The 26951-nt window shown below is 44.7% G+C and overlaps 1 protein-coding gene across 8 annotated transcripts in view; it reads left to right on the forward strand.

Annotated features, from left to right (window-relative positions):
• The window catches only part of LOC135385549 (diacylglycerol kinase 1-like), a 479846-nt gene that overhangs the window by 130998 nt on the left and 321897 nt on the right, over positions 1-26951 (forward strand). For 5 of the 8 annotated variants that reach the window (XM_064614921.1, XM_064614918.1, XM_064614924.1 and 2 more), the window contains exon 2: positions 19969-19998. The gene's annotated coding sequence lies outside the window, so the exon portion shown is untranslated. Of the gene's footprint in view, positions 1-18180; positions 18286-19968; positions 19999-26951 lie in introns of all 8 variants that reach the window. The other 3 variants (XM_064614920.1, XM_064614922.1, XM_064614919.1) reach the window with 1 other exon arrangement.

Genomic DNA, 26951 nt, shown 5'->3' on the forward strand with positions numbered 1-26951 from the left:
TATCTTATCACATTTCTGCATTCTCTGGTATTCTGGTTTCTCCCTTCCTCCCCCCCCCCCCCTTATGTCGAGAGTTGATAGCTAAATACCGGATTATGGTATCAGACAGTGGTTCCCAACCTTACTGATCTCGCTGATCTCCTGGGCAGTTTGGGACGCGCAGAACTAAGATGTGGTGTGCGGGACCTGCGGGAGGGGCAGGGGTGTAACTGAGCGGTATACGGTTCATGGTCATCTTGGCGTACGATTATGTGATTCGAAAATACGGAGGACCCTCCCAGCACATAAATGCGATGAAAGATGCCGCTTAGCGCAGATCACGTATTACGCCCTCGTCATATGTTGCCATACTCCCCTATATCATCGTGGGCAACTGTTGCAGATACGTACGAGCTAGCATGCCCTCAGTTGTGGAGGCGACGCTTCTATATCTTTGTGCGAATGGAGCACTATTACAAATTATTTAACGTCTGCTCGATAAATCTCCTACAACCTGTGTGGAGTCAACCTGATTTTGTTATACGTTGTGACATATTGCTGAACTCGATGATTTCCAAGTCCTGTGACATTTTTTTTTTCTCCTTGCTATGCGTCCTTCATAACAGACGGAACTTCAGATCTTTGTTTTGTTTACCTCTTGTCTATTTCTGTTCTTACATGTTAACATAGTTTGCGTCGCGTGTCGTTTACGGTACTGTATTGTATTGTATTCTGTATTGCATTAACAATGTAACTTATGATGTTATTATTATTATTATTCCCGGAGTCGGCTTGGTAAGGTCTGCGCCCGGAACGCATTGTACCATTGATGAAGTTGACAAGTTGTGATTGTGATATAATAACAACAACTTTCTTTGATATAATTTGACATATACGGAATCTTTTTTTTATCCTTTACACACTTAAAAAAAGCTGTGAGAACACATGTTTGCAAGCGAGTTATGTGACCAGGCGGACATCCTGTGGGAAAGCACATGTAACTACTGGACGACTAGTGATCTAGAATTCATTAATTAACTTTTTAATTAGATGTTTCCTGGAAAATGCGAGACAGCAGAACCGAAGGCAATCATCATTGAAAGCCACCCTCTTTTTCAAAAATCCCGAAGCGAGCACGGACTTTCAGATATAAATCGTGAAATTTCTACACGCGAGTGAGCCGAAACGACAACTAGGCGCTTCTCGAGCGCAGAAACGACACGACCCTTGGTTTATCTGGGCCGGAAAGCGGTCTATCAGGTTATCAGATCAAGGCCTGCACCAATCAGCTCCATCGCTACAGAACACGTGGCCCTCTGACGCGAGTTCCCGTCGCTCTTTTTGGGATGTGCGTGGTTCCGCCCATTTGCAGAGCATAATTTAGCGATTTATATCTCAACATACACGCTCGTTTCAGAATATATGCAAATATATGTAACGCCTGAGGCTCCCGTCCAGATGTTCTGGCCGACTGGGTGGCCCCTCCTGCACCCCGTCTAACCCCGAAGGGGGAAAGGGTCATAAACTGAAGCTCGGGGATCCCAAGAACGGATGGGAAGAGCAGTCGCTTTTTGAGTGAGAGAGAATAAACACTTATTCTCCTAGTGACTCCTCGTCTGTTGTCTCCTTCGTCATATATATATATATATATATATATATATATATATATATATATGTAAACAAGTGTAGATTTATACGATGAGTTGCTCCAATTCTGCTATCACGCATCTCTCCGAAAACACCTTCTTAACAAGTTAATTAATGAGTTTCAGGTGATTTGTCGTCCAGCAGTTACATACGCCTTCCAATAGGATGTCGGACTGATCGCATAGCCCACCTGCGAAGACTGCAACTATAGGCAGCTCTCGGTAGTTTTACTATAAAAATACCGTACAGTACAAAAGAAAAAAAAAAGTCCTCTGTGTTACCCATATATCAGGCGTGCCTCTATTCGATTAACCCCTGAAAAAAAAAAAATGCAGCTGCATAGAGTGTATATGTCGTTTATACCTCGATTCTCTAATGAGACACTATTTAGCACTGTTGTTATTGTACTGTGTTTTGTTGTCGTTAGCTCGTGTAACAATACGGTACCCTGATTCAAAGCAACGGTGTGAGCGAGTACATACTGACACACACACACACACAAAAAAAAAAAAAAAAAAAACGGTACCCTGCCATGCATGCGCACTCCACAGTTCCAGATTGGATTGGATTGGATTAACAAAAGTTGTTTCTTGCGGTCGCGTCATCACATTCGTATTTACACTGTAAATTTACATTGCTTTTGCGTTGCTTATTACTGTGGGTGGAGAGCACCTATTACGATGCCTTTGCTGTCTCTCACGATGAGGAAGAGCGATGATTAAAGGTCACGGGCGTCCCGACATAGTATTAAGGTGTCGTAAACGGCGTCACCGAGAACGACACCCGACAACCAGTGGCTTTTGATTCTTGTTGCAGCTGAGTTCACCACCATCCACTGTATGCGTCGTCTACCACCATGATTTAGGCGACAAGGTGAAATTTACGTTTCGCCAAAAATACCTCTCGAGGGGTTCTTTGGATTCGTTGACAGCTGCCGTCTTAGCACAGCGTGGCAGATATTTCAAATAACGCGCGTAAGCCCTGTCATCGGTAGTTTTGTTCTTTTCTCATTTGGCGATACAACAGTAGGACACAAAACAAGCAAGAGCACCAGAGATGGAGAAGAAAAGTGAGAACGGACGTGACGACACAGATCAAGAAGGCAGTGGTGACGTGCGATGTGCCTAATTGGAAAGGTCCCAATGAGAAATGAATTAACTTCTCGTTGTATTTGGGGGGGGGTCGTTTTTCCGGATGGAGCCTTTAATGAGTTTCTTCGTTAACGGTTCTAAGGAGGGGGAGGCGAAGATGGAAACACAAAAATAACGTGCCTGCAGTTCAGCTCTGAGGTGCAGACGAATCTCGATGGAAATCAAGAATAATATACAAAGCGGAAATTGAACGTTCGCACGGTCCAAGGTCCGCGGAGAGGCTTCGCGTATTTGCTTAGCGGAGCGGCAGTAAAAGGGCAAAACTTGACACATATTCAAGATAGTTATGTGCATTCATTGGTCATATCTCTGAAGCTTAAGAAAGAAGTTCAGCATTGCTTTGCGGTAGTGTAGGGACTGGCGACAGGCTCATACGGTGTCAGATGGTTGCAGAAAATGAGAAGACTTCGTATACTCGATTCCTATAGGCACGAAGCCAGTGGCACCATTTCTGCGAGGATTGGGCACTGATGAGTAGAGCGCTGATAAATATGTACTAAAAACTCCCTAAATATGCATTCAACTATGCACTGAAAATCTCCGAAACGTGTCACCCAGCTCCAATGCTTGAAAATAAATATATTTTTTCTCTCTCTCGCTCTCTCTCTCTAAATATGAGGTCAAAACCATCAGTATATGCAATGTTTTTCATCGTTCTTGGTATGAAAGTAGTGCCCCGAATACCTATTTTGAAAAGAAAAAGGAAAAGAAAAGAGTATTGAGTATGAAAAAGTGAGTATTTTAAGAGATCACGCGTTAAAACAAAGCCGCCTTTGTTCTGCAGCCCGCAACAAAGAATACTTGAGCCACAGATATAAATCAGAGCTTAAGGCTCTGCGTTCGTGATAGGCGTAAACGCAGTCTAGGTGCTGGACGAAACGGGCATGACTGTGGAATGCGAAGCCATCACGAAGGAAGCCTGAGCATGGGGAACACGAACATACACAACAAGTGAAACAAGGGGAATAGTGCGGGCCAGCTGATATAGATCCATGAGGAAGACCGGGAGACACGGACACTGAGAACTTGCGTGTGTCGTCTTCTGTGTCCGTGTCTCTCGGTCTTCTTCATGGATACACAGCAAAGCTCAAAGTTGAGCTTGGTTGTATATGTTCGTGTTTTTCGTGTTGCCCATGCTCAGGTTTCTTTCGTCATGACTTCGCGTTCGGCACTGCATCATGGCGATTGAAATGCGAACGCCGGTAGTCTTCGTAACGGTAAGGTGGTGAAGATGAAGTACGGCCCAGCGGCCATGCATGCAGTGGGCAGTGGAGGATAGAGCAGCCAGGGTTGGGGTGCAGAGGGAGGGGGGAGGGGGCAACAACAGCAAGCTATCTCGACCCCCCCCCCCTCCCGCAGAGGGAGCTAGTATTGAGGCAGCCTAGCCATGGTACGAGCTGAAAGCCGCACCTCACACCACCGAAACGTGAAAGATATTCGGTTCTGACCAGAATTTTTGGCGAAAGACGACCCAACGCGATCGCAAAATCAGAAGAACCATCAATAAAAAAAGAAGCAGTAAGCTCTCGTGCCTGAAAATTTGGCAGAATATGCACTTTCATGCGAAATATGCAACAGCGTGCAAAACATGCATTTATATGCACTATAGACGCCCTCCAGATCTGTCCCAAGCCATGATGGCCCAATAACAGCTGTTCAGTGCTGGTGTGGCGACGTTTAGGAGTTATAAACATAAGACCAAAAGTGTTTTTTCATAGCCCAGATACGAAACCATATCAAGAGAGAGAGTGAAAAAAAACACATGCATTTGCATGAAAATCTGCGCCCTACTGATGATGATATAATAATAATAATAATATAATGATTGCGTTCATAAGAAAGGTGGAGGACCTTCCCCGTATGTAACTGGAAGTGCGAGTGCGTGGGGGTCGCGCTCGTGGAGCTTGGGACAAAAGTTTACGGAGCACCGGGGTATCACATTTCTCCATTGCAGCAACACCCTGGCAGCAAACAGGAGCGGACACACATAGTACTGAGAGATGGATAGAATAGCCGGTCACCCGTTTCTTATGCGATCTCTTCCTGATAGCTAGCGGCGTGCCGCTCCGGTGAAAAAATTCGAAAGTGCTTTGTTCCGTAAACTTTTGTCCCATGCTGTACTTTGAGGTTGCATATGCGCTCACTCATAATGACGAGGTACAGACGAGGCAAGTGCTAGACAATCCTGTTCATTTGAACTCTCAGAACATTCTCCTGTTTTGGTGAACTGTGATACACGCACACATTGTCCATTATCAATAGCTATAGGCAAGAACGATGAACAAAGAACGAAGTACATTAGAGCGCGTAATGTCGGACTCGTAGGTCAGTGGGTAGCTTGCTGAGCTCACGGTAGCGGGTTCGATCCCTTGAGGTAGGGGATGTAGCGGAGGTAAACATTCCTTCAAGCACACTCAGTCGAGGATTTTCGGCGCACGTTAAAGAACCCCAGGTGTTCGAAATTGGCCACAGTCCTACCTTATGCCTTCAGCATTTCGCCCCAAAAATATAGGGTGACCCCCTTTTGTGTAAATCTGCTTCCAATTATTACTAGAGCTTATAAATACTTGCAGATATAGATGCATAGTGTTTTTTTGGACATGTCCGATCAGTTACGATGGAGTGTGAGGAAGTCTTCAAAAAGATTCACAGTTTTCCTACAGTGAGGAAGCACGAAATATATGGGTGACGACTGTATTCAACTTCGGACGCCAGCCACTATACCGGAGCGTGTGGAGATTAAAATAATAATAATAAATAAATAAACGAAAGACGCTACAGAAGCTACAACGAAATGTTTTCAAGTTTTGCCGATTTGGCGATTTAGGGGAGCACTATCAATCTGCTAAACTGTGTGAGCTTCCAATTTATTGATCCCACGCGTTTCGCCGCATTTGTACAAAGGCCGAGCTGTACTCCGTATTCGCTATCGCATCCAGATTTAAAAAGAAGCAGCTTGAACTACACGAGTACGTAATCCATAACTTACGTATTTACGACAGCATGTTTCACTTTTTATGCACAAGGTAGTAAATTTTCGTTTCTCCTGCATATCGAAATAGTCATGGTACGATTCTTTCTGGAAAGTTCCTACGTCGGACTGGCCAAAAAGGAAAAAAAAGAAGTGCTCTGTTTCGACGTAGGGTTTCTCATTCTGCCTGGATGATACTAATTCGACGAAGCGCTCTTATTGGTGCGTGAGTTTCTGCCTATTCCAATTCCTTTGGACGTTTTCCTCTCACACTTGAACGCATGCAAAAGCAACGGCGCTTCACAGAAGTCGAGTTTCTTTTCTCTTTTTTTTCTCGCGAGCTCGTTTAAGAAAAGAGATCAGAGCCTAGAGGATGCACTTAAGAGCAGGGCCCGTGCTTTTTTTTTTTTTATTTCGCTGCTGAGGGAAAGCACGTGTGCGTTTGTACATTTAAATTGTTCTTCTTTGCGCTACATTTTTTGTACTTGGCAAGTTGACGATATTTAGAACATAGTTTTGCGGAGGTGCCTAAACCCGTTGTAAGCCAGCGTAAACGGCTGTTGAATTTGGCTTTTTTATTAGTAGAACAGAAAAAAATTAAAAGACGAAGTGAACATAGCGAGTAACCTCCTAGAGCGATTGCTCCTATGCTGCTGCTTCACCGCTCGAAGGGTTTCCACGTGGTGAAGCACGCTTTACAGGCGGCTTTGTTTATATTTCGATTCTTGTATATTTCTGTGCTGCGAACAACGAAGGAAAGAAATAGGTATAGAGAAAGTACAATGAAACGGAAATAATTCAATAGAGACGTTCGTTTCACTTTCGAATTCTTCTGTAATCTTGCGGTTGTCACTGTCTGTTTTTCGTGAAAATCAATGTACTACCGTTTACTCATGGCGAACGAGGGAAATCATATCTTCGCCACGAGTAGTGCCGACTGTTACTACTGTAACGAAGCGATAACGAAATAATAATAATAATAGTAATAATAATAATAATAATATCTTTATTAACGTGCCCAGAACAGACAAAGCCTTGGTATTGGCGCACGTAGTCTGTGCAGTACTTACACATACATAGACGCATATATAGTACATACATATACAGATTATGCAGAACATAACATATTCAGCACATATTCAGCAACAGGAACATGAGAAGAAGATATTCGTATTGATGCATACAGTACAGACATACAGTACATGGCACTAAAAGGCAAGAAAAAAAAAAACTGTATAACTTCACATGTTACTGAGTGAACGCCAAAGGAGAGTTTTCAAAACGTTTGCAGGGGAGTTAAATATATCAAGAGAGAGGTGAATTGCGTTGCCAATTGTAATGCCAATGCCAAATTAATAATAATAATAAATGGTGCCGTGATGTCACACGTAAGGTTTGCTGCCTAAGGAATAACGAAGAATGATTCTTGATAACTTCGGAGATAACAGGGTGTCCAACTGCTGAGACAAATAAATGCTTAGTGCCCTGACAATATCGAAGCGGAGAGGGCTACGTGAACGTAACACATAGCGGTTCCTAATGATAGTCGGTTCATTCCTTTTTCGAGTGCGACGTCGTTTGTTTTGCATTGCCACGTTTTTCCTCCGGTGTTTGCACATATCTTCACTATTGAACCTGGAAAAGGGGTGAAATCGTAGTATTGCACACGTAGATTCTTGGCTTCTAAGCGTTGAGTACTTTTCTATGCGGGGAAATCCTGCACTCTGTTAGTGTACGGAGAGATCTGAATGGTGTTTAATGATAGCCAGATGCTGCCTCCAAACCTCGCGCAGTAAGAAACATATACTTTACGATTCCGATTTTGCTTTCTGAGCGATACATATCGTTCTGCGCGTTAGAATATATGTATTTCCGGCTAAACGTTAGTTGAAATATTTTGTCTTTTCCTCCTAGATTGTTTCACCTGTAAGTGATTATGGGTTCTCTCTGTGCTCATCACATTAAAGTGTTTTAGTAGACCGTTTTTGCGTCTCCGATGCGTCTCCGTCGTCCGGTGCAGCGTTGGTCTCATGGCGCATGCGCGGCGTTACGGATCTCGTCGAGTATTTCTGTACCGCGTTTGACTACTGTATTGGAAAGGTCACGCGGAGCCCCACCAAGAGAAGAAGACTAAGCCAACTACGGGGGGGGGGGGGGGGGAGAAGCAAGGTAAGGGTGCGGACTCCCGCATCACGAAACAGGTTGAAGCACATCCTTCTCCCACAGAACGCTTCAAAATGCCATCGGTACTCCCTGAGCAGACAAAGGTTCCTAGGAATGCCTAGGAAGCACATATCTAGATGTACAATGGAAGGTCGTGCAGCAAGCCAGCAAACACACCTGTAGATGCAGTCTTCGGCTTGACTTGTTGTAGATACTTACATATATTGAGCACTTTCGTTATCTTTTTTTTAACCGCATATGGATTTTTATTGATTTGATTTGATTTGTAAAAGAACAAAATTAGATGTTAGTCTGGAGCCGCTCGGGACTGGCTACTCCGGGACACGTTATTCAGAAAAGAAGAAAGGGAAACTACACGTTTTATTTCTAACTTTAATATCACTCAAATACAATTCGAAATAGAACCGTTAATGTGCAATATAGTGTTTTTTTTTGTTTTTTGTTTTTTTTACTTTTCCGGGATTTGCCACGCCGGAGCGCTACGACGTTAATTAACCGTACCGCGTGCTTCCACGGTGTTCAACAGTGTCAGTCCTGCGTATCGTGATATCGCTTTCGAATCGTATTGTGTACAGTACCGGGACGTTGCAAACTGGTTCGCTAAAACTCACTATATACAAACAACATGTACCGGTAAGGAGCACGCCCCCCTTTCTTTCTCTCCGCAACCATTGACGCTTTGCGGTTGATACCCGTTGCCCGCAAGTTGCTCGTAATATAATTTCCACCATTGCGAAGCTTTGTTTTGCCTAGCCGCTATTAAACCTATTCTACGTGCACGCGTCCAGCACTATACGCTCGCGACCTTCCCAGCGTTTTATGGGGCCATAAAAGCAATAGTGCAGTCGCTGGCCGCAATGTCTATGCGGGAGTGAAGGCAGGAAAGCCAGCATTATATATATCCTTTAACGTCCACCATTGCTTTTAGTCACGTAGGAAGCACACCAAATGTGTCAGTAAAGTCGGGACTTCTTAAAGGTCACAGTTGCAAAATAGGACGCGGCAAGAAAATGGCTCGACGTGCGATCGAAAGGAAAAAGTCCAAAAGCCCTTAGCAGCGAACGTGAGAGCTTCGCAAAAATTGACCCATTTTGTTGTCGCCAAACCATGAAGGGCTTGAGGCTGGAAAGAAACGACATGCCCACCCTGCGTTGAAGGTGGAGAAAACTGATTTTCTTTGGGGCTTCAAGTGCACGGTACGCTCTCGGTAGAGGCAACGCGATAAGCATTCGGAATAATGTGCAGATGTGCGGTCTTTCTTTATGGCTACAGCACCGTCCAGGTTAAAATTTGCATTGATCAAAGACAGGAAAGACACGTAGCCAATTGTAATACAAAATTGATACCGCTTCAGCGAAACATGACTCTTCCTGTCGTTTCTAACTGCGGGCATCATCTTCTATTGTTCTTTTCTCGACCCAGCATGTACTTTTCCTGAGGATGTGCTTGTCTTCTGCATTACATGTGTTACATAATTCATATTCTTAGAGGAAGAACGATAGGTGGGATACACGTCTTTAATGTGTCCGACGGGAAGTCAATGTTGGTTTTTCTCGCAGGAACAAATGAGAGGGAACAGCGGGAGCTCTTGTGATTCTTTCACACAGTATGCAGGAAGGTTTCAGTAATCACGTCCAAAAATTGTTGTAAAGCCATCAGATTGTGTAGGTACTTTTTGCTACGTACCTTAAATAATTCCACCGAAATTCAGTGAAAAGAAATTTAATGTTTTGAATTGAACTTAAAATTTGCCGAGTAACGTTTCGTTGCCAGAATCGGGAAGCGCGCTTCGGATTTCCCCAAATTCACCACGCAATACCTATTGCAAATGGTGACAACTTAAAGTGGCAACAGCCTTTTCCTTCTTCTTTTTTTTTTTTTTTTCGTAGCATGATCCGGTTGTTACAATCTTTTAACATGGTTGTAGAAGCACCCGACGTACACAGAGATCGTAGTACAGATAAAGGCTTGGGACGACAGCTGACATTGAGGACACCCCTGCCAAACATTTGCCACCTTATGGCACAGAAAGCGTGAGACTGAGATCTTAAATGAGGCGAGAGAAGGCGACTGTTTCACATGCGGTTGAATGGGATCGCAGAGGACGAAAACTAAATTTTCTAGAAACTGTTTCGATATAGCCCTCCCCCCCCCCCCCCCATTTCAGTCCTATGTTGCCCCCATGACGTCACCAATTGCATTGAGTTCTCTATTTCTCCTATACGTTGACGCAAACCACTAGAAACCAGCTACCGTTGCATAGTGGTTAGGATGATCGCTTTCCGCGCCGACCCAGTAATCACGTCAGTTCAGTCGGCGAGTGTCGAGACCGGGAGCTGAAGCGGATTCGAATGCCTGCGCCGGCTGTGGGGGCTGGGGGTTTCCCTGGATTTTCGGGCAGATTTTCCAGACGAATGACAGCACAGTTCCCCCTGAAGTCGGCCCAGGACGCATACTAACCCCCTGCCCTCTACTAATTTCTTTTACTACGCTACTGTTACTCCAACGCTACGTCCGTCAAATTATTGTCGGGAGGGAGAATTTAAAAAGAAACTTTACTAGTACGCACGCACACACACATATTTTTGCACACGTACAAATTTTTGCACTTGTTTTACTACTGTCTACTACTAGAAAATTTACAAATTATTATTTTTTTGCATGTTTTATTAGTTTGGCGAGAAAAAAAATCAATATTGGATATTGAACGTCGAACTTTCCTCTTAATTCCATCCACGTTTCCCAACATGAAACGTCACTCCACTTCGTCCTGACCTTCTCCATGGCCGATCTCACCCACGACCATTCAGGAACGATATTTCCGTATCGATGCCTCATCTCGCTTCGGTGTATCATTTTTCTTTCCTGCGACGCTCGGTATCCCCTCTAGCGAATCTACCATTATTGCTGAGCGTGCGTTTCTGTCAACTTGCGTATCTTTCTTTCTCACTATGCTAGACGAAACATCTTTGCGCGAGAGACCAAATATTTGCTGCCTCTCTGCCCTGGGCCAAGTCGATGGCCTCTTTGTTTTTCTCCGGCCCGAAGCTCGGCCAGTAATTTTGCTGACACGAGAGACGCATGCCAGGATTCCGCGTGGTACCTTGCGATATCTCGTTGAAGGGATTGCCGTAGTTTGCTTAGGAGGTTCCTTCCGAGCAGCCTTGCTCAGTCCCGTCGTTTCTGTAGGAGTCCGTAATATTCGCGTGTATTTTACATTTGTGCGCGGCAGAAGCCTTCAGAGGCCGCCCATAAAGCTTTCTTATATTAGACTGGGGCCGACGGCAGAGATATTCACAGCGACCGCTTTAACGCTGTTTGGGGCCGTTTATTTAAAAACGTCAGGACACATTGCGTCGTAGTATTGCAGTATAACCCCTGGATAGTACGCCGCAGGTCGATCACAAGTCAAGCCACTGGGGTGATCCCGTTGACGTTTGTTGTTTCCGGCAGTATATTTCTGTACCATTCATACTAAGGTGGTGTAAAAAATGATAATGTTGAACGCTTATTAATAGGGAACCGAATTTTACACATTTGCCCATAAATGCCTATAAACGCACAAATGCGACATTTTCGGGGTTGCCTGCCTTTTTATCGAATTGTAGCCTTTTCAGATGCATAACAGCTTTCATTTTTTAGAGGTGCAAGTGCGAGTGCGCCTTCAGTTTCATGCTGAATGCTGCATTTTGCTTTTCGTTTCTGCGTGCTTGCGCTTTTTTTTTTCTTTGCGTTTGGTGTCCTTCAGCACCTTGGTTGGCTAGAAGGGGTACATGTATGTTTGATCAAAAGATTTAGCCTTTCTTGACCTTTCGAGATCTTCGAGGGCGGAGAACTAAAAGTAGTATTCAATATCACGTGGTTCTAGGCCGCCTCAGCATTCGTGTGCAAGAAATCAAAGCTTGTACGGTGCCGTTGCCTTTTTTTCCTTGATGGGGCATTCTGAAGCACCAACAAAGCCAAAGAGTGTACCAGATTAACGCGCCCATTTTTGTATTTTATTGCCTATTTTGCTGTTTTGAGAGCCTAATTCCATCGTTTTTAGTGCCTATATTTTCGGGCCCTACTTATTAATGCTAACCTTCTCCTCGATCGTTCTCCAGAACGTCAATCTTCCGCTTCCGAAGGCGGAGAAGTGAACGCGAATTTACGTGCTTCTTAGGTACAGACATAGGGCAACACATGATACAGACACAGGGCTTAGACACAGGACAACATTACGCTGTTCAGAAAGTTTATCCACAACATACTGATGACGTACTCGAAGAGGGTATCATTTCCTAAGGCAGTGGAAAGACTGGTCAGTGTTATGTCTCTATCGCAAATCGCTACAGCGTTGCCCTGCTACTGCACATTTACCCTTGAACAGTTTCAAGCACATTACCCTTCACATTATGTCACAATATGCGCACCATACGTACGCGAACACCCAGTATTTTTCGTTCTAGACATCCTTGGTGCAAGCGAGAGTAATGCTCGTGAGGCGGGAATGCGAGGGGGTGAAATGTGCAAATGGACCGAACGTCGTTCATGAAGCTGATGCCCTCTGCCTGCCTAACTTAATAAAGACTTAACAAGGAAAATACATTGATGGGCACGCTTATATATACTGTAGCAACGCCACTGCACACTGATGATAATGGCGATGAGATGGACATGCAGTTTGATGCCCGCGCGCCGTCCTCTAACAAAAATGAAATTCGTTATTACAGCGAAGAAAATTTAAATTGTATGAAACAAATTTAACAATTCATGTAAAGCTCCTCGTGGCTGTTCTGTGGCAGCAAAATAATAATAATACAAAAAACGAAAGGCGGTATGATTCATACCAGGGCCCTTGACAGAACCATGTCTTGTGCCCTGCAAGGAAGAATTGCTAGATGTATACCAAGGACGTTACGAATACACCCTCAAAGAAGAAGAATAGAATCTTCTTGTCCTAGGCACCTTCTGATCTGCTGAGCACTTGTTTGCGATATAACAATTCCATGTACTTATTACTCACGAGGGCATGTTGAACGGCACATGTTAATATTACATGTGAGGCATACATGGTACATAAAAACAATGATGTCATGATCGCTAGTAACACTAGTAGGAGCAGTCGGAGAGGTACAATATCCATCCCGGAATATCACGTAGTTCAGAAGGGGTCAGTGAAGGGAAAAGCCAAACGGAAGCAACATAAATGTGTGTTTCTACGTGTACGCTCAAGAAATCATCAAACGAAAAATCCCAAACAACCCATCTACTGGAAACCGAGTGAACATCTCTAAATATTTCTGTGTTGCAGAGGATTCAATAAACACTTTGCAGTTTGAACAGTGGTAACAAAGCTTTGAACAGTGCATATGTAAGAATGAAAGTTTGACGGAGTAGCAGAAGTCACAGATGGGTCAAAGCGTCCTTTGTCTAGCAATGAACTACATCGCGCCATGGCGTCCTAGGTGAATGATTATTCCAAGAACTGTTTCTTCAAAGAGTACTTTCACCTTTCCAGCACTTCTGTGGAACCGGTATGCACGTAATGGAATCCACGCATTATATTTATTTATCATTTTATTATTCTAAAAACCCAAAGGACCACGAGGGTCATTACATGGGTTAAAAGTGGAGCAATTCAACACAATGTTTATCAAAGGACAAAACAATAGTAAAAATACAAGGAAAAGAATGCTGAACAACGTCAATCTTCAAAACTATGTCTGTCAACAGAAGTCTCAAGAACAGAAAGACTGGGGTTATTTATTGTACAAACATATGAGAGAATAATTACCTACGAAACGTCCATGGATCTCTGATGTTGACGAGGGTCTGAGGAAGGGAGTTCCTCTCGACATCGGCTTGAGAAATGACAATTTAAATGGTTCCGAGTGCCAAACGCTGCGTGTTACCTTTAAGCTATGATCGGTACGTTGGGAGATGTAACGGACCTTAAATACGTATGTTTGCTGTGCGGAGGCAGTGTGGTAAAACTTCTGTAACAAGCAGATGCGGAAGAATTTTCTTCTAGATTTTAGGTGTGTTAGGCCTAAGTTTTGTTTCATTATAGTTACGCTAGATAAGATAGAGTAGTCCGATAGGATAAAACGAGTACACCTGTTCTGAACTGATTCAATGAGAGATGCCAAGTATGAGGGTCCCATACTGGTGCTGCGTATTCCAACTTCGACCTAATCAGACTGGTATAAGAGAGGAGCTTCACAGACGGGGGTGCTGGATGCATGCTACGCCGAAGAAACGCGAGGGAGCTGTTGACTTTCTTGCATACAGCCGTGGCGTGGTCCTTCCATGACAGATTAGATGCGAAGTGAAACCCGTGATACTTACAGGATTGTGATGGGGTGAAGATATGACCCGAGATGGAGTACGTGGCTCTTGCAAGGCACAAAGAACGCGTAAAGCGGACATGTACACATTGGCTGACGTTAAGCTCCATGAGCATGGTGTTGCACAACTTGCAGGGTTACGGTCGTTACGTTACGTTACGTTACGTTACGCAGGGTTACGTTATGTCGTTACAAGCTAACGAGTGGCGGGAAATTCAAAAAGGAGGGCGGGAAATTTAAAAAGGTGGGCACGTGATAAAACACGTGCACGGCGCTCTTTGCGCGATACGTGAAGCCCGTGGTACACGTCACGCGCAGTGTGTCACGTGCCCACCTTTTTGAATTTCCCACGTTAGCTTGTCACGACCGTAACGACGATGAAGCGATTAAGCCCCCTGCTCCGGAGCAAGAACATACCGGTTCATACCGGTTTTAACCGGTTCCGCTTCTGGTGGGCATATTCATTCATAGAAAAAAATCAATTGCAAAATGTAAACCCGTTTATTCCGCATACATGGTATTTAATATTAATAGGCAGCTGTGAAATTGGTAGCTCCTGGTTCCTGTAGGTGACTGTCTCTTCAAATACGCGTTCTCCTTTCTTGAAGCGCATGACACAGACGGACTTGTTTGTCGTGACGTCAGACGTAAAGTACATTCTTGCTGGATTGGTGCGATGGCGTCCCATCCGAATGTCTGTTGCTGCTTCCTAACCAGCAAGCACCACCGTGCGAGTACGACGCAAATCGAGGAACACCTTCAGTCACAAACTCGCTCGACGGCTCCCTTTTCTTTCTTCGTGTCCTGTCCACAAAAGAGGCGCCACTTCGCTCGCGCTTGCCCTCGCGGTTATGTATTCAACGTCGCAGCTCTCAAACAAGGGACGCGTTGCGCGACATTACCGATAGAGGAGCCGTTACGCAGCCCTCTTGCGTCGCTGCTTTGTTGAGGAGAGTTTGGTCGGATGAAATTAAAACGAACATTATGGCACATTGGTAGAGAGTCACAACCCGTCACATGTACCGTCTATGTGCGCGAACGATAAAACATTACAAAGGGAGCCCACGGGTCATAGTATACCGACCATTCCGCCGTAATCGTAACCCTCGTAAAGTATCCATGACATGATTTCAGAACACAATGACATCAGTTTCATTCATCTATTCCTAGTCCAAGCCGGCATAGTTTTTTCTTGGACCGAAAACCGTTAAGTAAATTTTACGGTTTCCCTCCTGAGCGAAAAAAACGTATACGGTTTCGATTCCGTTCCGGTTCGCATCAAAATAGCGTGTGTTTTTTTTTTTCGGTTTTCGGTTCGCTCCGACACCCTGTGCACAAGGCATCAACCACGTCAAGATCGCGTTGTAGTAATGATTGGCTTCAGGAAGACAATTCCGCCAAGACTCAATGTATGTTGCGTAATCGTTAGAGGTGAGCGCGGGTGCGGGTATATCCGCGATTACCCGCAGATGCCCGCGAAGTTTTGCAACTTGCGGGTAGAAATTCAGTGTCGTTTCGGGTAGCGGGTTTGAGCTTGCGAAGAGCTTCAGTGTGAGCAGACGTCCATTCTGAGGTAGTATTCGTTTTCCCCAGTGTTCTTGGACTGTTGTTTGTGTCGTAGGTGGTCCTTAACACTATCCAACTCCTCCAACGAGGCCGGGTTTTTCCGTCTGCGTGTCCCAGTTCTTTTGAATAACGCGCCACCTCATCAACCCACGCATATTCTGTAGTGGTACATGTATCGATGTAATTTTTCCATTTCTTTTACCTAACGCAGAAAAGGAAACGTTAATTTCCGAACTTCCCCGCGATAGATCGGCACGTGGACGGAATTTCTCTACGTGTTGCCTCCAGTGCCTCTTGGGTTATATATCCCAGACACACTTTTCCGGGGGGAAACACCATCTGGCCGTTTCCGGACCGCGATCTTTTCTTAGTGCACACAAAATTGAAAGATCCAACACGGGAGCTGCAGCAGGAATCTCCCACAGCCTTTTCTTGCTCCGCAGAGAAAGTGAACTAACACAGCGTCTTCTTCTCTTCTGGCTGACCGTTGTAATGTGCTCCCTTAGAAATTATTTCTGCTGTTCGTATAGGGCAGTTAATTAGCGTCTTTCCGCTTGTACCGCGACGAGGCGTCCTTTGTAAGGATCCGTGAACATGTGTCTTGCCTTAATAGCGCTTCTGAGATTGGCCTCCTCCCTAGCGAGTGATAAGGAAAGGAAGCTAAGGCATTCATGTTGCCAGTTGAAAGCCTGCGCCTGTAGCGGAGAAACTCTGAAGTGCTTTCCAGGGGAGTTGATATGCACAGAGCGTATTCTTTCCGCAACATGGCTAAAAACAAATATCCTTACGAAGCGCTTCAGCGGTACGAATGCCCTGTAGTAGACGTTCTTTGCTCGGCAGAAGCATAGGTTCTACAAAGATCACATGGAATCAAATATTTTAGTTAAGCTAATTGCTCCCAAGCAAAACATCATTTTGCTCCTCTCGTAGCCCTAACCTACCCCTTTTGTTCATCCTACATTTGCCTTTTTTCCTCGTTTTTTTTTTTTTTTTGTGTGTAGGGGAACACGGGTCACCGTTATTCGTTGCCTGTCACAGCATCCTGCATCTAAATGAAAGAATGCACTAAACAGATATGTAATCTTATAAATACCTTATAAAACCTTTGTCGCGATTCCTTTCAGTTCTAGGGGATGCAGATATGCATGTGCATATGCAATTCTGGGAGGGGTGATTTTTTATTTTATTTTTGCCTTTCCTTGTCATATCTATGGGGTTCATTATGGGAGTAGCAGAATTCGTCAGAATTTCTCCCGTTTTTTTACATTCAAACTCAAACTCTACCTTATAAAATCTGGAAATTGCACTGTATATATATAAACTCGCTTTTGAAAGAGAATAAGGAGAATATATTGTCTTCTCGTTGCTTTATTTGTTATAATCGTCGTAAGAAAAAAAAAATGTTTAAGGGTAAGTTTGCACACCGTATAGCCAGGTTCCACGTTTTTTGGTCATTGTCATTGTTATTTAAAAACATTCCACTAGAAAGAGGAAGACATGCAAAGTGTTTCACCTCCCGTGCTGCAGGGAAGCTCACGGCGACCCAGAAATACCGAAGCTGTTCTGTTCCTCAAAATATTGTCGTACTGGGATTATTAAAGAGGTTGCGACACTTCTATAGATGCGGTAGATGCACTACATTCAGATAATCTCCTCCACACTCTAACAAAGCGGCCATTCACTCTGGCCGTAAAAGCCTGAATGGACCCTTTCTTCCCCCCGGGCTGTTGACCCACAATTCGCATGAACCTTTAACACGTGACACCTAACCCTTTAAATGCCATGCCAATGATGAGGACGATGCCCAGAAGAAGCACAGTCTCTGTCGAAATATCGGCGGCTCTCGTCCTGAGGCAATTCCCTTCATATGATGCACTCATTGTACTGCACGACAGAGTGTTGAGGGGAAAAGAACAATTTTTCTACGTGATGTACTTGGCGAGATATAAACCATCGAACACACGTACGCCTCAAGCTCTGACGTCAGAGGAGCGCGAGGTACGGCCATTCCCATTTGTAGTCTTAAGCACGTGACATCTCTCGCTCTGCCTCACTACTGGAGATACCTGCAGTGATGCCAGAGCCGGATGGCTTTCGACATTCGCGATGCCGATTTTGTACGCGTCTGTTGCCGTCGTTGCTGTAAAACTTGGAATGTGGTCTATCGACGGGTCGATGGATTTCGTTGCCACACACCACTGCTCGGGTCGGAAAGCGTCCATTCTACACCGACTACGACTTAATGTCGCCAGGACACATCTACTTCTCTATAAAATGAGTCTTCTCCACTCGCCCAATGCCCCACTTGCGCTGTCGAAGCTGATATTCCACATCTTCTCTTCGACTGTCACAGATTCGACACCCCTCGAGCCACGCTGAGACGACGCCTACTCGAGCTGCGGTGCATGGACTTTTCTCTGGCCACTCTGCTCGGCCCAGTACGACATCACACACAGCGGTCTGTGACCAAAGCAGTTCTGACTTTCTTGAGCGATTCAGGTCTTATGAACAGCCTGTGAACTCCAGTCGTGCAATCTCATTCTTCAGTGGCCCCCTTTCATCCTCAACGCATTAACCTCATGCTTTCCTTTGTCATCTTCTGTGATCTATCTCATCATGCTTTCACCGTTTGTTAGTCATCTTTTTTTTTGTCATCTCTGTCTTTAATCTACCTCGTCCTTCTTTCATCCTTTGTTAGTTTATCCTTTCTTGCCTAATTCCTTTTCTTTTTATTTATTTCTTATCTATTATTATCTTTCTTTCCTTTCCTTCTTCAATTCTTCATTTCTTTCTTTCCGGAATAGCAAGCCGACGTCCCGTTTGGCTGACCTTTCCCGCGTATTTTTTTCCTTTTCGTCTAATAAATATATCCCCCCCCCCCCTTGGAATGTGGGTTCAGACGGGCTAAAATAATTGTATTTCAAATTTTTTTTGCATTATTTAGGACGCGGTGGCGCAATATCCCTTTATGGCTGTTAGTGACAAGATGAATAAATTCCGCGATATAAAGGGTGGATGTCAATGCGCTTCGCAGTCAGCGCTTCATCATTACGTTGTACGATTACAGCTCTGTGATACGAAAGCTCGCGCCAATGCATTTGTATGTGTTAGAAACTTAGAATACGTATACTCGCTTTAAGCATACTCGTTCCATCGTAAGCGGGCATCTACGGGGCGAAGACGAGATAAGCGCCACGCATCCATTACGTGGAGGTGGCGCGACTCTGAACTTGCTGTTGTCTTTTGTGCGACGGTCGCGCAGCGGATCAAATTCTTGATCTCTTGGGTTGTGGCACTAACCGTACATTCGCACGAGCGACATCATACGGAATACTCTAATAGAAGAAAAATATTTAAAAAATTAATGGGGTGACAGTTAGTCTTGCTTCTAATTTCTTCTCTTATACTTCTTATACTTTTATCTATTTTGACTAGTAGAATGTCCGGGATACATTGGTGAACATTGCAGCGTAAACTGCCACACGACATGAGACACAAACTCAGCCGCTTGCGAAACCCTCGGAGAACGCATGTGACACGTCTGAATACGTCAAGAGACGAGGCGCAACTGACGAAGACTCCTGCTGACGTGCTCCGCGCTTCCACGTGACGGAGAAGAGCGAATCAGCTTGCGGAGCGCAGCCTGATTCGCTCTTTTCCGTCATGTGCCACGCTGTACACGGGCACCACAGTCACCCGCTACGGCGCCGCCTTTTCGTCAAAATGGGGCTTCAAGTGCTAATGCATTAGAAAAACTGCTCACGGAGCGGAAGTTCATTCGCATGAACTTTCGCACGGCGTCGAAACATCTGGACTATCGTATACTGCATACTTAGCAGACGACACCACCGCCAGTCCTGTTGTCTGCTACGGGATATCCTGTGACTGAGCCGCAGGATGTTACCCACGGTTAGCAGCGCACGTATAGACATATGGCGCTGAGCGCTCGCCCTCACGTTGCAGTAGAAACCTATGACGTGTTGCGTATCTTCCGCTGGAGTATTCTGGGGAACATCGCTCGTGTGAATACCCGGTTATGCTCCTCTATGCTGCTATACTCCTATCCGCTTTTGATGATCGTTTTGATGCGTTTTGTGTATAATTTATTAGCGGTATTAAGTATTTCCTTTCTTCCTTACAGCGAATCTGGAGTCCTGGGTCTGCCCTAAACGTAAGTACATCCATTATCTTGGGAGCAGGAACGTCCGGTCGCATGAGATGTTACGTATCGGGTTTCTTCTGTCATTTCTTCATGATAAATCCGGACTCAAATGTAAATTGGGGTACATACCGCTCTTGTGACAGCAATTAAGGTGCTCGGCAGCTGTTGTGGTGTCCTATAGCTGAAGGAGACTTTATCTTACGACACGGGCAGTGTTGCGTCAGACTTGCGGCTTTACGCATTCGGCTAAGTTCATCCTTTGCATTCCACTTTCATTCCAGCTTGCGGAAAAATTAATTAACGCGCTAATGCGAGCGGTAATACCTGAAATGACTTAATAAGGGACGTGGTCTTTTTTTCTTCTTCTGACTTCTCGCGTCAGAACTGCATGTTTTCATTTCGTTAATTTTCCACTCTTACGAAAGCGCTGTCTTGGAATAATAATCACCGCGTTCTTTTGCAGTAGGAAAGAAACTTTCTCTCGAATTTTAATTTGCCGCGGCTGTCCCGAGAAGGCTTCGCAAGGCTTAACCTTTCATGAGTGGGACAACTGCGTAGTTCTGACACGGGTGGTGGGGCATCCGTAATTAATTTAGCTCGCGTTGCTCTGCCTCTGTAAAGGAGAGGTTATTTTCTTGAGGCCCCAACAAATAATTAACCTAAATGCAGCCGCTTTATTGGAGTTTCTCACAGGCATCGTTGTGGTGCGCCATAAGCTGCAGGGACGTAGATTGGGTGTTAGATTTCGTCAGCTCTCGAAAGGTTATTTTTTCGTAAAGAGCGGGGGGGGGGGGGTCGAAGTAGCTTGCCGTTGTTGGCCGCACACAAGAGCGAAAGGAGCTGCAAACGCAACGGTAGCCAACTAATGGTTGAGACAGTCCATGTGACTATAGAATGGAACGGTGGTGTTACTGCGGACATATCTCGGCAATTATCCTTAGAGAAAATAGAGGCAATTATCCTTAGAGGCAATAGAGACAATTATCCTTACGTCAGGTCCTTTGATAGAAAATACAAAACAAAAAGAATCGTTTTATTTCGTGTGTTGGTTGGCAGGAAAAAAATTTATACCGTGCTTAGACGCACTCGTTAGTTGAGTTACATTGCACTTTAACGAGGCTCGATAGCTTGACTATGTTCTTCATTTCCTCCTCTCAAGAATTTCTCAGCAGGGGAGACCACGGCGAGTTGTCACATTTTTTTATATCTGATTTTGCTGTGACGAAAGTACGTTCCTCAGGCTGACGAAACCAATGCTGGATTTTAGAGTGATCTTTTTTGACTACACAACCCACATGTTAACCTAAAGCTGGCTTCAAAAATAGTATATAAAAACACTTTGCGCCGAGGTTGTAACGTGTGACAATACTCCTCAGGAGTAGCGGTGCAGGTTGTCACGCGGGATGGGGCAGGCCGTCTCATCTGCATGCCTTCGTAATGTTTAGTGTAGACACGTAAGAATAGAAAGCCTATTGTCAGGGCATATGATAAAAAAAACTAGAGGAAAGGAAATAACCTACTATATATTGAAGCTTACGTGTTGCAGAATCTATAGGACCGTCTTATAGCTCTACAGGTCTCATGGGTGCGCTGCATGCTAACCGTTATTTGTTGTAGGCCGGCATTTTATAATAATAATAATAATGTTAAATAATAATAATGATAATAATAATCTTTATTTTTGTATAGGCGCCCACAGACAACCATACAGTCTACTGGGTGGTGCACCACTAAAAGTATACAAGTTAGAGGACAAAGTACAAACAATCTGATTTGAGTAATACTAATATCAAACAATAGTGCAAAACACAGTGATATTAAGGAACGGGTACAGTATCACAAGGTGTAGCAGGTTACAAATCTAGGACGGCACAAAGCTTAGCGGAAACTCAGACAAAGGTGCAAAAATATAAATACAGTATCATGGTTCTGTGAGAGGTTATTCAACAAAAACAATGCGCGGTTGGCAGGGCGTAGTCAGTGAGAAGAAAGGGATAAGTGACAAGATGACTCCTCAGTGTGCGTGAGGGTAGACGGAAACTTCTGGATGACAGCAGGTCCGCTCAGTCGAAGATGGCGTGAATGACTTTGTGTAGAAAATTAAAAATCTCGATGTTCTCTACGCCAATTAAGTTCAGGTAGGGATATGTAGTTTGTGCAGAATATGCTCATAGTTGCATTATATACTATCTACATATATGTACAAAACGCTTTACATATTAGTGCCTGAGATGAGCTACTACAGGAGCGTTGCCAATGACGTTGGTTGTCTCGCGACGTACTGGCAGCTTCCAGCTGTGGTATTGAGGCAACAGCTGCTGTGAGCGTTGGGAACGCAACTCTGTTCAGAGACACGAGAAATCTTGGATCGCTCACTTTCGATTTTTCCAAATCTTTTCCCAGTGTTAAGGGCCGTTCTTACCGAAAGAGTTCGAGCTATTTAAGGAACGAGGTAAAGGATAAGTCTGAAAGCTTCTAGAATGATACTTTTTCATGTCGGAACATTTCCTTCCTGTTGTCTTCCATGCCGTCGTAAGGTAGAAAAAAAAGTGCAATAAGTAGCAAAAAGAAAAGAAAAGGCTCTCGCTAAAATTGTGCTTCATTTACGATACGCCAGGGCAGTAGTTTATCCTGGTTGCCTCCGCTGCTGACTTTGATGAGACGCAGCATCATTCAGGGAGTTTTCTGTTCTCGCGTAAACTCCTGTGCTCTCACATGCCATGAGCGATATGAGGGTCCCCATTCTGACAGCAGCTGAGATAGCTTGAGCAGCACTCAGCCTTTATCTTCCTGTTTACGGACCGCCAACAACGTGTTTGTTGAAGACGCGAAAATACCAGTTTTTCCCACGTGACGCGTACTAGCATCAAGTTTTCCTTCGCGTAGTGTATTTACAGCATCTTTGGCTCGACGCAAGGAAGCCGGGCGCGCCGTCTATGTTGATGGCACGGGGTAAAAGCACAGGCGATACGATAAATGTTTGAATCGAATTTAATTGGGAATGGATAAACATGGTCATGTATTTGGCGAAAAAAGACCTGGGTTAAGCAATTGCACGCTATATTTCCTGGCCTCACCTGGCACGAGTAATTATTTCTAGTATGGAGACAGTGAATCATTTTCTACATGTTGGATGGGTTGCTATGATGATCTTAGATGCATTCCCACAGCGGGTATTACCTCTGGTGGCCTAGCGTCTAAGATGTTTAGTTTCCCCGCCAAGAGACAGCTCGCATCGTCTGCGCTGTCTGCGTGATTTGCTCGGATTTTCGGCGTTATTTAACTTTGCTTCAATTAAACGAACGCGCTCTTTTAAACCTTTCATTACTTTGCGGACTTAACTAGTAACTTTTTTCTTGTTTTTTTTTTTGTTGTTGAAAATGTGAAGCGTACCGTGATAGTGGACGTCTGAAATTATCTCAAAATGTCCTCATATCTAGTATTGAGTCACTAAATAAGGTGCCCTATCTAGTGATTCCAAAGTCGAGGTGCCCCTAGGCGAATTTGGGCGGGTATTTGGGCATCGTTAAGTGAAAGACTGCTGCACCGCGGGTTTGGGCCCACGAGCCACACCTCCGTGTCACGGGGGCTGATAACCCGGGGTAATCTATTCTGACAACGGGACAATCTCGACCCATCAGGAAACGAACCGTGTTAACCAGTCATGATCAACCCGTTGGATGACATGGCACGGTGGATGAGGTGGCAGGGTGGATGACTTTACATGACGTCTAATCAGCTCAGAATGGATGAGGCAGCTCCATGGACAAAACGACACAATGGATGACATGACACGTTGGATGAGGCGGCCACAAGCGACAAGGCATGGGGGTACATATTTATTAGAATAAAGAGGAAAAAAAGGGGAGGAAAGGTCAGCCAAACGGCATGTCAGCTTGCTATTCAGAAAAAAAATAATAAGAAAAGAACGAAAGAAAAATAAATAAAAGTAAAGTAAAAAGAAAAGAAAGGAATTGGGAAGTAAAACGAACAAAAGGTGGAAGCAAGATGAGATAGATTAAAGACAAAGATGACTTAAAAAAGGGATAAGGGTAATGCGCATGAGGGTGAGAGGTGAGGGCGGGGCACTGAAGAATGAGATGGCACGACTTGAGCTCACAGGCTGTTCGTGAGACCTGTGTCGCTGAGGGACGTCACAACTGCTTTTGTCACAGACCGCTGTGTGGGATGTCGTATTGGGCTGAGCTGAGTGGCCAGAGAAAAGTCTGTGCACCGCAGCTCGAGTAGGCGTCGTCTGAGCATGGCTCGAGGGGTGTCGATTCTGCAGCAGTCGAAGAGAAGATGTGGAATATCAGCTTCGACAGCGCAAGTGGGGCATTTGGGCGAGTGGAGAAGACTCATTTTATAGGGAAGCAGAGGTGTCCTGGCGACATTAAGTCGTAGTCGGTGTAGAATGGACGCTTCCCAACCCGAGCAGTGGTATGTGGCAACGAAATTCATCGACGGGTCGGTGGACTGGAGATGATCGTTTAATCCGACAGTGCCATCTTGAAACTACCGAGTGCCGCCGTGGCGGATTCGGCGTATCTGTAGTCGACATGCTGAGGCTGAAAATGATAGTGGACAGTTATTGACGGGGACGTCACCATGTACCCGACGTGCTAAGGCGTCTGCGCGGGTGTTTCTGTGCAGGCCGGTGTGACTGGGTACTCACAGGAAACACAGGCTACACTGTAAACGCTTTCACACCTTTAAAGGTGTAATAATGTGCATGGCGCACGCCCTTTTTGGTGTAATTTTGGTAACATCATAATGGAGTACGGTTTAGCACTAATTTTCTTTACTCGCATGCTGTCTGTCCTCCAAAAATTCAGTCTTTCAAGTCTCAACATTGTTGAACAGTATTGTAGACACTTCCACGTGCTCGATTATCGCTACGATGCATATATGCATTAGCACGTATCTACTATATCCAAGACATAATGAGAGCAACACCACCACCACCACCAATGAGAGCAAGATTTGAACTGACACCTGATCTTTTGTAATGCTTTCTGAATTTTGTAAAATATCAACCTGGAGGTACAATGTTGGGCAACCAGGTTTAATGTGCATGGCGCACACCTTTAAAGGTGTGAAAAAGTTTACAGTGTATGACCCGAGTATAGAAGTCGGTTGTATGTTGCGACTATCATGGTGTCTAGGCCGCCGATTGTTCTGGTACAATAATTTGCCAGAGCTTGTAGCGCCGCCTTATTGTCCGTGAACACAGTCCACGCGCCAGGCGCTGATCCCGCAGTGTGGTTCAACGCGGTCAGTATATGGCGAAGAGCCCTGACTCGATGGATGACGTTTCGTAAGGGAGTTTCTGTGCCACTTCAAGGTTCTCATGTGGGATGTAAAAGGCTGCTGTTGAACCGCCTTGGGACACCGATCCATCGGTTACTAAAACGTTCAAAAACTAGCGAATAAATAGGATACCTTTAAAGGAAATGTAAAGTGAATTGCAAACCTATTTTCTGATATGATTTTCTGAAAGCATGTAACTTGGTCGCTTCAGATACGTAATAGTTCTGCTGTATTTTGAGCATTTCTTCAGCAATGGAGTTTCAAAGATTGCTAGGCGAAGCAAGCTAGAAGCAAGCTAGACTCCAAATGCGCCCCTACCCTGAGGTGACTCCCACGCCATCTATTGAGAACGCAAGCAACTAGAGGATACGTCGACGAGATAATGCGTTGCTCGCGAGTGCAGTAAGTGTTTCATTGCCGAGGTGCACGGTTTGTGTATTCCGGAACACAAGAACGCAAACTACACATTCGTTTAAAGCACTTGCATGAGAGGTTTTCAAAACAGCAGCGATACAGCGAGCAGACGACACAGAGACGCGGAGGGAGAAAGCCAACAGATGGCGCGGACCACCTCGCAGGCACGGAACTGGGAGGTTACAACAGTTAACAATTAAACCGAACTCAAGAACTGCTGTTGTTCTTCAAAAACGTCTAATGGTAATTAGTAACCTGTCTCAGATACGTTACGTTGTACTTCAATATCACGTGATTTCTGTCCGCCAATCCGGGGTCGACTTCAACTTTGTTCTTTGCGAACGTTGAGGGTCTCCACCTTTCAGTTTCTGAACGTGTTCAAAATTAATTAGTACGATAGCTATGAATAACTGAGAGGTGATGACTTGTGTGTGTGTGTGTGTGTGATTGCGCAGCCAAGTTCTACATGATGGTATCCTGAAACATTTTGCTTATATTTTACTTTATAGTTCATCTAAATTTTACCTACGCATGTTTTTCAGATTTTGTCGGATAAATCCTAAAACCCGGTGCCCTGTTTATGCAGTAGCGTTTGGGTTTTGGTTGGAGCATGTATCCTATGTTTGGTTCTCCACGTGAAACTACAGGTACATAAGCTGTCACTCTCGTGAGAGGCGATAACCTTCTAGCCAGTCACCGTATTATTCAATGTCTACAATCAATGTACAATATATATCCGGTGTACAATATATATCTATTTTCCCTTTCGTTCCTTAGCGTACGCTGAGTTGAAACGTCGCCCGCACTGAAACAGTGGGCTTACCAATGTCATGGAACTGGGGAACCCTACGAGCACCGGCGTATACTAAATGAAAATGTGAAAGTTCGACCGTCGGGACGACTTCTGGCGAGGCACGTGTAATCATGAAATTGAAAAAGAAACACAGAACAACAAGTGAGCATGACACTTCACATGCAGCTGACATATCTACCATTCTCCCAATAATACAGATACTGGTCACGACTACGGCTCGATATGGATATCTGATGATGCAGAGAGGCAGCGGCATCTCTCGGACTCCTCTTCGGAATCCTTCACTGTTCTTTTTTCGGTGTTATTTAAAACCTATCCCCAGTGCTTTTAAACATAATTATCTCGTAGAGATTTTCTTTATTGTCCAACGCGCTTTCCCGTAACGCAATTTTCTGAATCAGTGCGCTTTAGATTGACCTAATTC

This window comes from Ornithodoros turicata, chromosome 2 (genome assembly GCF_037126465.1).
Source record: "Ornithodoros turicata isolate Travis chromosome 2, ASM3712646v1, whole genome shotgun sequence".
Lineage (NCBI taxonomy): Eukaryota > Metazoa > Arthropoda > Arachnida > Ixodida > Argasidae > Ornithodoros > Ornithodoros turicata.